At 37.9% G+C, this 14,663-nt stretch overlaps 1 protein-coding gene across 1 annotated transcript in view; it reads left to right on the forward strand.

The window, feature by feature from the left end:
* Positions 1 to 14,663, forward strand: part of scn4aa (sodium channel, voltage-gated, type IV, alpha, a) — a 44,256-nt gene continuing 29,593 nt past the window's right edge. The window contains exon 1 of the mRNA XM_082151480.1: positions 1 to 509. The gene's annotated coding sequence lies outside the window, so the exon portion shown is untranslated. The remainder of the gene's footprint in view (positions 510 to 14,663) is intronic.

Raw genomic sequence — 14,663 nt, forward strand, 5'->3', positions numbered from 1 at the left:
TGTGAACTCTTTCGCATTCGTTTATCTGACTATTTGTGCGATACTGATGAATGGGCACTTTTTGTAAGCTGTGTTATAATTTTCCTTAACGGTATAGGTTCATTTCGTTAGATTCATTTTACAAAGAAGCTAAACAAGCGGTTTAAAATAGGCCTATTCCTTTATAATACAACCAGAACCTTTAAATACCCCCGTGGGGGAAAGCGAATCATTCTCTAGTCTAGACTATAGGCAATACATAAATTGTTTTACTGTCAAAACAACCCATTAAAGCATCTGCTCCAGAAAGGTAAAGTAGAAAGCGTATTTCTACACCCGCATATGTAAGAGTTTTCCAGTGATGATCCTCTATACCTGCGGCTCAATCTCAGGTTTCATTCAAGACGTTTATGTGTCAGCAACAGCTGTCCTGGAGCTCGCGCTGGTCTCGGGCAAGAGAGACAAGACTTCAGCTGGAAGGAAGACCAAAGACCGAAGGGTTTGTGGAAATATTTACCTCACTGTGAAAGGTAAAGCTGTGGTCAAGAGCGCACTGCATGATGCATAGGTCAGTCGGGTGAAGGCAATGCTGTGTCTCTCTCTATATGGAAAGCTGCAGGATTCATTTTGGCCCCCAAATTTTTGGATTTCAGTGTTGTTTTAATATGCTGTTGACCTTGACTTGACAGAAGTGTTTAGCTTAATAAGAAGCTTGATATAGAATATTGAGGAATTGGGATTTAAAATTGTGATGAATGTTAATTCGTCATGATTTAAGTTGAGCTACTGTACACAGCATAGCTAGACATAGCCTATACTTTAAATATGTCCAGTAGTTTAGTAGCTAGTAAATTAGAAAAGTGGAATTTTAAATAATTCATATGGGAAGTTGCAGGTTTTAAAATATTTCTCTCTGAAATACTTGATTTTGATTTGTCAATTGTGGCATTCTGCTGGCAAATATTTTTGTACAATGACCACTAAATTTTAATTGAACATTGTCCCAGGCTAACTATTTCCTCCGTAGCTGTGCTAGTTTCATGTCTCGAAATCATGCTGTGGTCTTTCTTTTCAAACAATAAAATAATTCAAAAATAAATAATAAGTGAATACTGAAACTCAATTAAATATTCATGTCTATTTATTCATTTTGTAAGCGTAGTAAGCTGCGTAGTAAGCTTACAAGTACAAGTACAAGCTTACAAAGCTTTTGTAAGTAGTAAGCAGGATAATGTGTCATTTTGCACGTAACACTTTAGTTTAGGGTCCAACTTTCAGTATTAACTAGTTGTTTATTAGCATGTATATTACTAGAATATTGGCTGTTTATTACTTATAAAGCACATATTACTTGCCTTATTCTGCATGACCATATTCTACATCCCTAATCAAACCTAAACTTAACAACTACCTTACTAACTATTAATAAGCAGTAATTAGGAGTTTATTGAGGCAGAAGTCATAGTTCATAGTTAGTTAATAGTGAGAATTGGACCCTAATCTAAAATGTGGCCAATTTGCATTATCCTTTACATATTCACAAAGTTTTTCTCTTACTCTCATGTTCATTTGCTCTCCACCATACTTTTATAAATGTAGGCTATATGTGAAGACTATACAAGTTTTCCCCAATGGCTAGGCTAATGTGTCAGGTCTATTGTTCCAGCAGATGCTGACTGTGTTGCCATCCAACAGAGTATGGAGTCAGAGTTAAATATAGCCTGGGTCTTCATTTCAGGGCTCGGCTGATGATGCTCGTAGTACTCAGTTGTACCCCACCATTCCTCCAATGTTAATCCATGTTGCCCCGATCAGAGGTGTAGGATGTTGGAGACTCTTGGACTGCTGGTCCCGAGACGCTCGTCAGAAGCACTCAGATCGGATTTTACTTAAACCCCCTTCAGATTTATGCACTTGCCTTTCACAGAGGTACCTGTAGGAAGTATTCACAGTGGTGCCAGCTAACTAAAGGTTGTTTAATACTGGATATTGCTTGTGATTGAAATAAAACGAGATGTTTGTTTTTAGTTTTATTGCTAAGGGCAAGATTGAAACCTGAGGTTGGACCTTGTGAGTTTAGCCCTGGTGGACGGGTTGTGGTTACTTGGAGCTAAACGGTGACGACACCATGTATATGATACAGTCATGGATATATGGATGGATGGAGCAACTGTTTATGTCATCATTCAGTGACATACTAATTATTTGGTGTAGATTCTGTTGAATTAGATTCTGTTGTGTTGTGTAGAGTGTGTGTGTGTGTGTGTGTGTATGAGCGAGTGCTGGGCGTCACATGTTCTTGGACGCAAAAGGTGTTGGTTTTAGGTTTCTTTCACCGGTGAAACCATGTGATCTTCTGGCAATCCCCCTACCAGCACTCTGTGTTGAAAGTGCAAACATGAATTTGACCCGTTTCAGCCACCACACGTTTTCGAGCATCCGGAGTTTGTAGTGCTGTGACTTTTAATATCTTTGAGATATTATATCACTATGAGATATGTGTCGATCAAGGGCGTTTTTAGCTTTTCATCAGTACTGAGGCACAGACCTCCATCAAAAAGTGTCCCAATATATAAATATATTTTTTTCTCGGATACTGTTACAGATATATTTATATAAATTGGCTTTGCAGTACAGAGCCGAGCTGCTTCCTTGTACTCAAATGATAAGACATTTGCAGGTTTCATTTCCTACAATCAATAGTAGGTAAATGTCTCATGCAGTGCTCTCTTTGTTTTCTGTCTTATAAAGTATCTTGTTACTATTTTGGTGTGAAAAGATTTTAGTGTGTGAGTGAACTGTCCAAATTAATAAAAAAACCCCGTCAGATTAGATCAAAAGAGTGATTTATTTCCAAAACTGGCATCATTAGTTCTAATTCTAAAAACACACAACATGATTGCTGAAATCTTATTAGGGAAAATGATTCTCAAGGGTGCGTTTCCCAAAGCCAGCTATGGTCGCAAGTTCCATTAAATTGTTTTGTAAAACAATAGTTGGCTTTGACAAAACGCACCCCAGATGCTGTAATCTCCGTTGTCAGACAAGGACTTATCAGTAGCATTTTACAGTAAAAACAGTCTAACGACACCCTGGTCTTGATTCATTTTCATTGATTACTTTGAAACTGCACAATATAAGGGGTTTTCTCACAGGAACATTTTCATAGTTGCTATAACTATTGGTAGAGCTGCATGATTATGGATAAATAGAGAATAAAAAAATGTTGTAGTCGTTTCAAATAGAGATCACAATTCTGCCAAAATTCTGAACAGACAACTAAATAAAATATTACTGTAAATTACTAGAGGATCTGACAAAATATTAATTGCTACTGTCTTTTAAAAAAAAAAATGGGTTGAATGAATGATTAAATGACTCATTAATTAATACTTCACTTGTTTTATTACTGGATGAATCAGCGTTTTTGAACAAATCTCTTGAATGAAAATTCAACGACAAATACATTTTTTAACAGTCACTTGTCGCCACCTACTGGTGTAACGATTTAATCCATACAATCGTTATTTGAAACGCCATGTTACTTTCAAAAGGGGATTTGCTCTATTCTGATTGCATCAGTGTTTATATATGAAATGTGAACTTATTCAAGTACTTCTGTGATGATTTGAATTATTGCAAGACAGAAATATCAATACTGTGTGATTGAAAAGACTGTTTGTGAAGCTGTTTCACACCTATACACATGATAAATGCTTTTCTCTGGGTCAACAGCAGTGCAAACACAGATCAGAATGTTCCGGTGTGATTTTGTCAAAGGTTTAATAGACACAGGTGAATCGTTGTCATTTCGGAATAAGATCGCACATGTGTTTGATTAATCTTGTAGCTCTAACTATTGGTGGAGATACCCATTTTTTGACACCATAGGAACGCCTTTTGTGGGGACTAAATTAGCTCCTACTTCAGTTCAGAGTAGGTCTAACCCAGCACAATAAAAACTACCTGTGACGCAAGTATACGTTGATTGGCTGAACGCATGCCATACGAAACACACAATTTTTAAAAATCTATGTAAACGCACAGTTTAAACTTACTTCACGAACATGGAAAACAGTGATAGGTAGCATTTACCTTTTGCTTTTGTCTGCGGTGCTTTGTTTTTTTCTCAGCCTCAATGATATGTAGAACTGCAAGTTGTCAGTAGATTTGGGCTGCGTTTCTTGATAACGTTGTCTCTTAGCGTACTACGAAGACTCTTAAGGTATAACTTAAAGGTGCTCTAAGTGATGTTGGGTGACGTCACTTCTTGTTGACGTTCGAAGTATTGTCAAACAAAACGGAGGCTAGCTAGACCCTCCCTCCTCCTCATCCGCGCACTAACCCCCCAAACTCCACCCCCAAATCCTTCTTGTCGGTTATTGGCTGGAGCAGTTTATTATGTTTCGTGGTGCAGGTTGGTCCAGTTTGTTTTTGTTGCCGTTTGTGGAGTCTGGGGTGTCTATAGAGACCGTTTTTTTTACGGTGTGTTCAGGGGACAGGCCTGTAGCGGATGGTGAGGAGATGTTTGCTGTATGTGACCAAAAATGTTTTGGCCTAAAAAACGTGTGACATCGCTTAGAGCACCTTTAACTAAAGGTATACCATTGCTAGGCGTGTTCCCCGAACCATACCTTAGGAAGCTGCTGAAGATATACCTTCTTACACACGATGTTCCCAGGTGCTGTCCGTGGCGATGCTGCTGAATCTGTTGATATCGATGGCTCCTCGTGCAGGGGCTGTGTCACTGCATTATGTGAGAAAGCGGTGTTCTTTATAAAAGAAGCACTTTAGAAATAGCCTAGTTGAAATTGCATTTATTAGGACTCATGGGATATTATAAAAAATAATCCAAACTATAATAGCCTATAATAGCCTATAGCCTACATATTTAAAAATTTTATCATATATTGCTGCCATGATAAACATTTCAAATTTTTACGTGCTTCCTTCTCTTTCCCATTTTTGTTCGCTGAGGTGGAGCTGCGATGAAATATTGTTCTTGTAAATACTTTCCAGCATTTCAGTAATACAAGTGTACATCTTACGTACGGTGCTCGGCAGTGATCAAAAAGGATTTAAACAGTGAATTTTAAATCTCTTCTTGTAAACTCAGAGATTTGGATTCAGACAGCAATTAAATTAGCACACGACCTGTTTGTCAAAAAACAGTAGGTACTAATTTGGCCAGGGATTTTTACGCGGGTTGGGTGAGAAAAAACACTGATATTATAGATTCGGAGTCGGACGGAACTAAAATCACAGACTTACCCCTGTAAATGTTTAAAATACCGTGCGAGCCCATGAGAAACAATATTAGCGTCCGAATAGGACTTAACTGGCAGTAGCCTATACTTTCACTGGCCTTTGAAAGCACTCTTTAATTAAATTAATAATATAATATAATTAAAAATCTAACAACAATCATTGTAATGACAATTTTATTCTTTGCATGAAAACACTTGAATTAGCCTAATTGAACATTGTCTGTGTGTATTAAAACTTCAGAATTATATTCGTATAGACCTGCAACAGTGATAAGGTAAAGCTAAGAGTGGTCCAGACCAACCTTCCGAACGTATGACTTACAGAAGGTATACTTAACTAAGAACGTTTCAGGAAACACGTATTATCGATAAGGTACAGGGTAAAGTTTAACTTAAGAACGACGTAGCGTTAAGAAGGTTTCGGGAAACCCAGCCCAGATCTCTTAGCCTTCCTTTTTGCTCTTTCTATCACATAACTTGTACGTCTAGATTCCATTTTCTTTATCATGAAACCCATAACACACAATAAAAACACAGCTCTGATCTTGGCGTCTTCCATCCTCTAGTTGTTGACATTATTGAATGCCGCGTTGAAATGATGTTGCGGTTGGCCAGCTTACCAGGAAAATGGCCCTATAGGAGAAAATGTAGTTCTCGGGGGACCGCCCTGGCTAGTTCCTATAACCGAGTTCCTATAACTACCCAGTGCGAAAGCCCCTATACTGTAGTGTACCACATTACAGTGTACCAGCATTCCTCAGTTCAAGGAATATTTCACCCCAAAATTAAAATTCTGTCATTATTAACTCCCCCATTGTTGGACTATGACTTTCTTTCTTCTGTGAAACACAAAAGGAACTGTTAAGGAGGAGCTGGAAATATGCTCTTTTCAGTACAGTACGGTATAAATTGAATGTCAATCAAACAGCGACAAAAAGGACAAGAAAAGTAGTCCATACATCAAAGTAGGTAAAGATTTGAGAGCTAAAGAGGAGGGAGGATTTTCAGCAATAACTTAAATGTCGGTCTGTTTTTCACAGAAAGATATTCTGTTGCAGAATACTTCAAATATGTCTAGTTTATGCTTTTTTGTGTTGTTTGGCGCTTGACAGCCACTGGTCACTGTCCACTGTTGAGAAATGACCAGCTCAGACATTAGGCAACATATCTTCTTAATGTTACACTGTAGACAGAAGATTATAATGTTTCAGATGGCATGAGGGGGAGTGAATGATTTCTGTTGTGTTAAAGGAGAACTTGGTAACTTTTTTAACTTAATAAAACTGTCTAGAAATCATTTGGATGGTTAAACAACCTGTTCTGGTGATATTGGTGACTTTCCCCGCTCCCCCCAGCGTTCCCAGGAGGAAAACCAACCTTGCAACTTGCGCACTGCCGTCCCGGCAAAGTGAAATTGGAAGTCTCGTGAGAAGCGAGAACTAGAACGAGAACGAGCGCGAAACACAAATTGCTTTACGGCAATTCGACATAAACACACACGCATGTATGATGTATTACCAGATTACTCACCTCGGTAGACATAGCTCCACGCGATACAGTTGGCTTGCTCCGATCAAAACAAACGCACATGAGCAGCGGTAGAGAGGGGGAGGAGGCCGCCACAAGTGAGTTTTTTACGACTGTGTTGTGAAATATACGCCCCCCCACAGCTGTAGGGGGAGCTCGTGGGGAAAACATGCGACAACAAAAGGGAAAATCAGCGAAGGAGTGACTAGAGTTCGCTAGAGTTACAGAGTTCTCCTTTAACATGCTCGTATGCTTGACCTGCTGTGGCTTTCTGCTACATGTAGACCCTTTACCATTTTCCTTAAAATGTGTAAAGACATTTTTCACAGTTATTTTCATAAATATCCCATTCAAGTCTACATCCAATGGTTATAATAATCATTTAACTTATATCTGTTTATAACTGGGGAAAAATCATATTAGTAATCATTGTATTGAGTTCCACAATTAAGCAAATCAATACAGACCTTAGAAAATGAATAATCCTCATATTTGGATTGAAATTACCATGATTTACAAAGTGATTTCAGTTGATAGCAGTGGATTGGAGACATCTTTGTCAGTAAGAGCTTTGTGTGAGGCCTTATAGAGACCAGAGAGCAAGGTTAAGTGGACACGGCAGTGTTAAAGAAGACATAGGCCCAGAGCACGCCTCATGTCATCACGGTATGGTAATAAAATCTCTTGTTTGTACTGCTGATCATTTTTTTTTACAACTTACCACATCAGGCACAAGTGCAGATGTCAGAGGTCACAAATGGATATAGTCAAGCTATTCCTGGTCTTATTTCAATGAAATGTAGAGGTGTTTTGCTTTGTTGAAATATCAGTTGTGTCAGCATAGTTGTATAGTTTTAATGCTATTTATGCTTTTCAATAGATTTTTCCCCCTTTGGATGTCAGTCAGTGACACTGTTTTATGAGCAACATTGATCATGTGTTAAAACTCAAGCACTTGCCTGTGTCCAGTTACCCCTTAAGTTATTTAGACACTTAAGCTGCTCTAAGTTTATTTATTTTTGCCATTTTTGCAGCTGGGCAATTTTTGCAGTTTGGCAAAAAATAGGTTTATGAAGAATTGGTCTTCATGGGTTTACTTGCACCTGAAAACCCGTTGCAGGTACCTCGGGCATGATATTAGTTGTCCGTAGCCTTGAGTAAGTTTAAATAAATGTGGTTTTATACCAAATGGAGCCAAATGAATAATGCCAACTTTCTATAATTATTTTTTTGCCATTTAACAACATGACAACATTAACATATACACCCTAAATCTACATCTAATCTATAAATTACAAACCCTCCTGGAGACTGACGTCACTGCCCTTCACATTGCGGTTCAGGCGGGTTCGGACTCGTGTCTATTTTTAGCAGATCTATCTAAGGTTGAGTTGTTGTTTTTTTATACTTTTAAAAAATTTTTTAACAAAACTAATTTATGCATGTAAGGTTTGGGTAAGAAGTGATTCGGTGTCAATTCGGGTCTGGTACAGATCTCTAGAAAGTTAACTCAGCTCAAGTTCTATGTTTTATATCTTCATTTTGAACATATTGCTTTAAAATTTACACAATAACACAATTATTTGATTGCGATTATGTGTATGTATATTGGTGGACATTTCCTATATGGTGGTTCATTATTATTATCTTTTACATCTGTGTTTTGCTGCCAATGAGCATCAGTCATCTGAAGAAGCTTGGCAAGGATCACTCAAATGAAGAGAATCTTTCACTATATTCCTGAGTGCATACTAGTACAAGATCTCTATTTGTCTGTTGTTCTTGGGTGTAGGTACAGTAAGATGCAATACCAGCAACAAATATTAGCATGTCATCAGACAGCATTATTAACTGTTCTGTCCTATAATTGAGACTTCAGTCAGTGTCACTAGTCTTTCCCTGTGTACTGGCTTTACAACAATCTCTGTTGACAGCAACTGTATATGAGCAAGTTGCCGGACTATTCAGTGGTATAGTTATTACTTGTTGAAGATCTGATCTGCTATAATGCAATCAGGAAATGTCTTCAGTAAAGACTCTGCAAGAAGTATATTTTAAGGCTTGGGGAAAACTGGGCCCCTGACCTGATAAAGACTTTTAAAAAGTTTAGGAGGGGGTGGTGCTGTCTCATCCGGTAGTGAAATAGGACAGGAGTTCTAAACTTTAATCTAGCTCAAGACCCACCAAAATGTTTTAGATGGTAGTATAAAACATTTGATATGACAGAAATCGAGTATTTAATAAAAAATATTAATTATTATGAATTGTTCAATACAAATATTTAATTGTGCAACTGTACAATTTCCAACTGTAAACATTTTTATCTTTCAATTTCTCCATTTACAGACGCTAAAGATTATGTAAAATATGTCCATAAAAACTTAAAACATGGAATGGATATGTAATCCGCGCTGCGATTGTCGTTAAACTCATTGCGGTGTTCAGCGCAGACAACGCCCTCATGCTCGTTTCGTGTGTGTACATGTGAAATGCTTTTTAAAGATATATTTTCCCTTTGTGTTGGTAGGTAGTCAAATACATGCTTTTCATGACATTTGAATTCTCCGGTGTAATGCAATCTCATGAGTGGCTCTGAGACCCTGAAAACACTATCATTGCAAAGTTGCATGTGCACGCTTCACTTTGAAACATGCAGTGCATATATTTACATAATTAAATCACAGCCTTTGCAATTCAAACTAAACTACTTGTGTCTGTTTATGTGTGTGTCATTCATTAAAACTTTTCATTTAAATTTAGCTGCAGCCAAGTGACTTTGCGCGACCCACATTTTCCCACTGTCACAGTTTGAAAACCCCTGATAGTAGATCTTGATGGCGGATTAATAGCCCCATCTAGCCCCATCCAGGATGGCACAGTGAAGCTTAATATTGGTGGGAAAATGACATAGAACACCCTCCATTTTTTGGCAGGTGCTCTTTTGAAAAAGTTTGCTGGACAGTGTAAACAAACTGACAAATTGTTGGATGCAAAGCAGCAAAAAATGGGTCAGAAATGGTGACCTATAAATGCTAATGATGCCACAACCAGTGTTGGGGGGAAACACATTAATGTGAGTTACATAATCAGATTTTTTTATTATTACTTTTTCATTTATTGACACTTCTCCTGTTCCCTTGTTGAGAGAAATCGTGAGTGCAGAGGCGTTGTGTGAACATGATGGTTATTGTAATTCTAGGCTTAAATTTTAAGCAGGCATTTACTCATTTCACTTGCACAAAAAAATTCAGTATTCCTCAAAATGATTAAAACAGGGAATTGCAAACTATTAAAGGGGTTGTTGATTGTGTGTAATGTTGCTGTTTGAGCATAAACAACATCTGCAAAGTTACAGCGCTCAAAGTTCGAAGGAAAGGAAGATATTTGCTTATAAATAAATCGTTTTTTAAAGACTACAACAAACGACTGGTAGGGACTATACGACATTCCTCCCGGGTTAGTGACATCACCAACCCTAAAATTTACATAAACCCCGCCCCCGGGAACACGCAGTCCATGTTGAGAAGAGGAAGAGTTGTTGTAGTAGAGCACTGGGAATCTGTGTGATGGATCAACTGCCTCTCCCTGGTAATCAGCGCCTCCCCGTCCCTTAATTCCCCTCCCTTCCGTGCTTCCTGAAACAGTCATGAACACCAGACAGGATTTACCCACCTGTCCAGCAAAAGCAGAGCCACTTGAATGTCGGATTGGAAGCCCTTCTGCCGACGGAGTTCTCGCCACTTTCGAAGTCTTTTCCAATGTAAATTCGGGACTTTGCGTGTTCCTTCTCCTTTTCCCTATTCTTTGCTATTTGTTCATCGGAACGTCGTCCTCTTTGGTCGTGTGTCGGCCATATAAAAATTCAAGAGAATATAATTCTAACGTTGGTCATTGTCGCTGTCTAGGACATCTCTCCTCTAGCTAACTTTCCTCTTCATGCTTCTCTCTCCTCCACTCCCCCCCTTCATGTGCACGCGCACTCACCCCCCAACCCCCACCCCCAAATCATTATTGGCTGGAACACTGTTTGTTATGTTTCGTGGTCCAGGCTGGGCCAGTTGGTTTTTGTTGCTGTTTGTGGAGCCTGGGCTGTCTACAGAGACTCCGTTTTTTTACAGTGTGTTCAGGGGACAGGCAGCTAGCGGATAGTGAGGAGATGTTTGCTGTAAGTGCCAAAAAATGTTTCGGCCTAAAAAAACGTGTGACATCGCTTAGAGCACCTTTAACACTTTATTTTCTCCAGTTTTTGACATTTTATGTTTATTTATGTTACATACAATTTTCACATGCAATACAGTATGTAATACAAATGCAATAGCATGTCACGACTCACGAGCGATTTTATAGAATAACATGACAGAATTTGCTAATCAAAGACTTGAAGATAGTTAACTCCAGAACAGCAACATAAATCCATCAACTAGCCATTCAGAAATGTCCAATCTACGTGTTGTCACTTCTTCTTGAGTCTCTCCGTCATTGTCCGACTCAGTTTAAACATAGAAGGCAGAACAGTTTCTGACATTTTAGTGCTTGAGGTTTAGCTGCATGAGGTAATCGGAACTGCTTACACACACAAGCTCTTGAAGCTCCGCCCTCTGTGCTGGGAGCAGCAGCTCATTTGCATTTAAAGGGACACACACACGAAACAACGCATTTTTACTCACCCTCAAAAAGGGACAACTTTAACGTGCTGTAAAACATCTTTAACATCTGTGGGGTATTTTGAGCTAAAACTTCACATACACACTCTGGGGACATCATAGACTTATTTTATATATTGTAAAAAGGGGCGTTATACCACCCCTTTAAGCAAACCTGCAGTAATAAAAATGTATGTAAAATGTATGATATTTTATGTATTTAATCTCACTTTATTAACCAGTGTCTTTGCTGTTGACCTTTGATGATCCAATTCATCCATACTAAGCAAAATTAGTTTGTTTAAACGTCACAGTAGCCGCGTTTCCATTACCCTTCAAATTGCGAAAATTTTAATTGCGAATTGAAAATACACCCACGTCAATTTCGCAAAAACTCCCATTTATCGCAAAAAAGTGTTTACGCTCGCATGAGATGGTTTTTCAGGCAATTCGAAAAAGAAATATTTCGCAAAACTGCAATGGAAACAGTTTTTTCGCATTTACAGGTCACCTAACGTAGATGACGCGGTACTGTATGTTTGGACAGAATACGAAACAGAGTTCTTTATTAAATTCATATAAGACAAAATAATCACAGGAATAATGGATTCTAAACCTCAAATAAATGCCACAATCAAGACCTCGAAGCAGATATGAGGGAGAAACACCCAGAAACACCTCATATGTGTCTCACAAGTATAATAAGGGTCGTTCCTTACTATTAATGCTTGGAAAACACACATACATCTCCTTCGATTAATAATAATGGCTAGTGCACTGGCTGGGATATACATAATCCTACCAACGTCCGTTGCCATGGTTTTTGGAATGATTTTACTTATCGCGAGAGGAAAAAATGTAGTTTTGCGCAGATCTGTAATGGAAAACGCGCCTACTGTTACACTTTTTGTTTTTCGTAAGAGTGTTAAACTTTCTTCTCCTGAGTCATTTCACTTCCAGCATGGAAGGGCCTTTAAATATGCCAAAAATATAACTTTTTTTATGTTGTTATTAAAAAACAAGTAACAGGTGAGAAAATGTAACGCAATGCATTACTTTTCATGAAAAGTAACAAACTAACACAATTAGACTAGTTACTTTATAGTGAGTAACGCAATATTGTAACGCATTACTTTTAAAAGTAACTTTAGAAAACGTAAGAAAAGAGACGGTTTGACTTCAATTACAGTGAATATGTAATGGAGTGACATTGACCTGCTGTGAAACTCAAGATGTTGTGCGCTGTAATGGGTGGAAGGATCAAAGTGAGGGACCATTTGTTTTTGATGGTTAAAGGAGTCTCATGCATAAGACTAGGTGTTGGGCGATGGGTCGGAGCTGAGTTGGCGTGTTAGCCTGTTTATTGGTGCGATGCGAGTGAGGCTGGAATGAGCAGAGTCATCTCGCTTCTGTAACTTGATGCTCAACCGTGATGGCCCACGGCAGCTGAGCAGCAACCATATCAGTGTTTGTGTGGTACGCATGTGTATTAGAGTGATACAGAGTGTAAGTCTCCCAGCCCCTGTTGCCCTGTATACTGGGTCCCCATAAAGAAACACTGAATCCTTTAAGTGTACGTATGTGTGCTTTCCAATTGTGCCCATGTTATGTATATGCTGCCCTGCAAAGGCAAACTTCATTTCCACTGAACTTAAAAAATTAATTATGATTGAATCAAAAATGTACAAAATATGTGCATTACAGAATTAATAATCAAGGCTGTGTTTTGTTCTTTAGAAATTTTGATAACACTTTACAATTAGGTCAGATTAGATAACATTAGTTATCGCATTAATTAAAACTAACTAATTATGAACAAAACATTTAAGTATTTGTTAGTCTTTGTTAATTTCAACATTTACTACTTATTTATTAATTATTTACTAACATTTACTGTTAATGTTAATTGAGCTAACATGAACTAACAAAGAACAGTTAGGGTTTTATTAACTAATGTTAACAAAAAATGATAAATACTGTAACAAATGTAACTACAGTATTGCTCATTGGGTAACACTTTATTTTACAGTGTCCTTGTTACACGCTACATGTACTTACTATAGCAATAAGGGTAAATTATGCATAATTATGCAACTGACCCTAAACCAAACCCTATTCCTTATCCTAACCCTATAGTAAGTACATGTATAATTACACTGTAACAATGACACCTTAAAAATAGTGTAACCTTAATGTTAGTTAAAGTATTAACTAACATGGGACCTTATTGTAAAGTGTTATCTGTTGTTCTTTATAGTTCTTTTGCAGTTTAATCTGTTTGAAATATTTGTTTACTTTATATTTTTTGTAACTTAATTCAATACAGTGATAAAAGCTTTGGGAATTATTGTGATATGAAAATGTTATACCGTCACATGCCTATTATTGTTCATGTCAGCTCAGGTCCATTAAATAATGTTGACAGACGCAACTTACATATTAGTAATTAACATGAACTAAGTACTGCTTTAGAATTATTTTTCATTGTTAGTTCATTTGACCTAATGTAATTAACTATTATTAACAGATGGTACCTTATTGTAATGTGTTACCTTTGATTTCACATTCAAGAGAAAAATACAAAATGGCGGTCTGACACACTTAACCATCTCCTCTGTAGTAATGGGCAGCCATCAATTGACAGTGTCTCTGTGAACTCATCATGATTTATGTGAGTTGGCGGGGGTGACTGTGTCTGCTAATTTAATAAGTAATATGATGTTCTATCTAGAGTAATATTTGGTTCTCTTTGGTACTGTGGGAAAGTGTCTTGCTGTCGCTCCCAAGCACACTTTGTCATTGCTTTGGCACATTTATTTGGGTTGCCTCATGCTTCAGTCTCAAGGATGGGATCTCACAGGTGGAGTGTGGCAGACTGGAGGTTCGACTGGTTGTGGCTCATGTCTTAGAGGGAGTGTTAGTCTGCCAAGCGTACATCTTCAAGGTCAGCTTGTAATGTGGCCTTTCCTTGGCAGTCCACAGTCATCTTAACTGACATTTCAAACCTCAGTGGTGTACACTTATTGTTCTGAGATACTTTATAGATCATTAAATTATGTGACCTGAAGTGACTCTCAGCACAGCACATTAATATCAGAACTTGTCTCTACCATTGGTTAAAGGGGGGGTTCAAACTTTTTTTAACTTCAGTTAGTGTGTAATGTTCCTGTTAACCTTACACACTAACAGAACATTACAGTCCTGTAAGCATAAACAACATCTGCAAAGTTACGATGCTCAAAGTTCA

This window comes from Leuciscus leuciscus (genome assembly GCF_965113295.1).
Source record: "Leuciscus leuciscus genome assembly, chromosome: 21".
Lineage (NCBI taxonomy): Eukaryota > Metazoa > Chordata > Actinopteri > Cypriniformes > Leuciscidae > Leuciscus > Leuciscus leuciscus.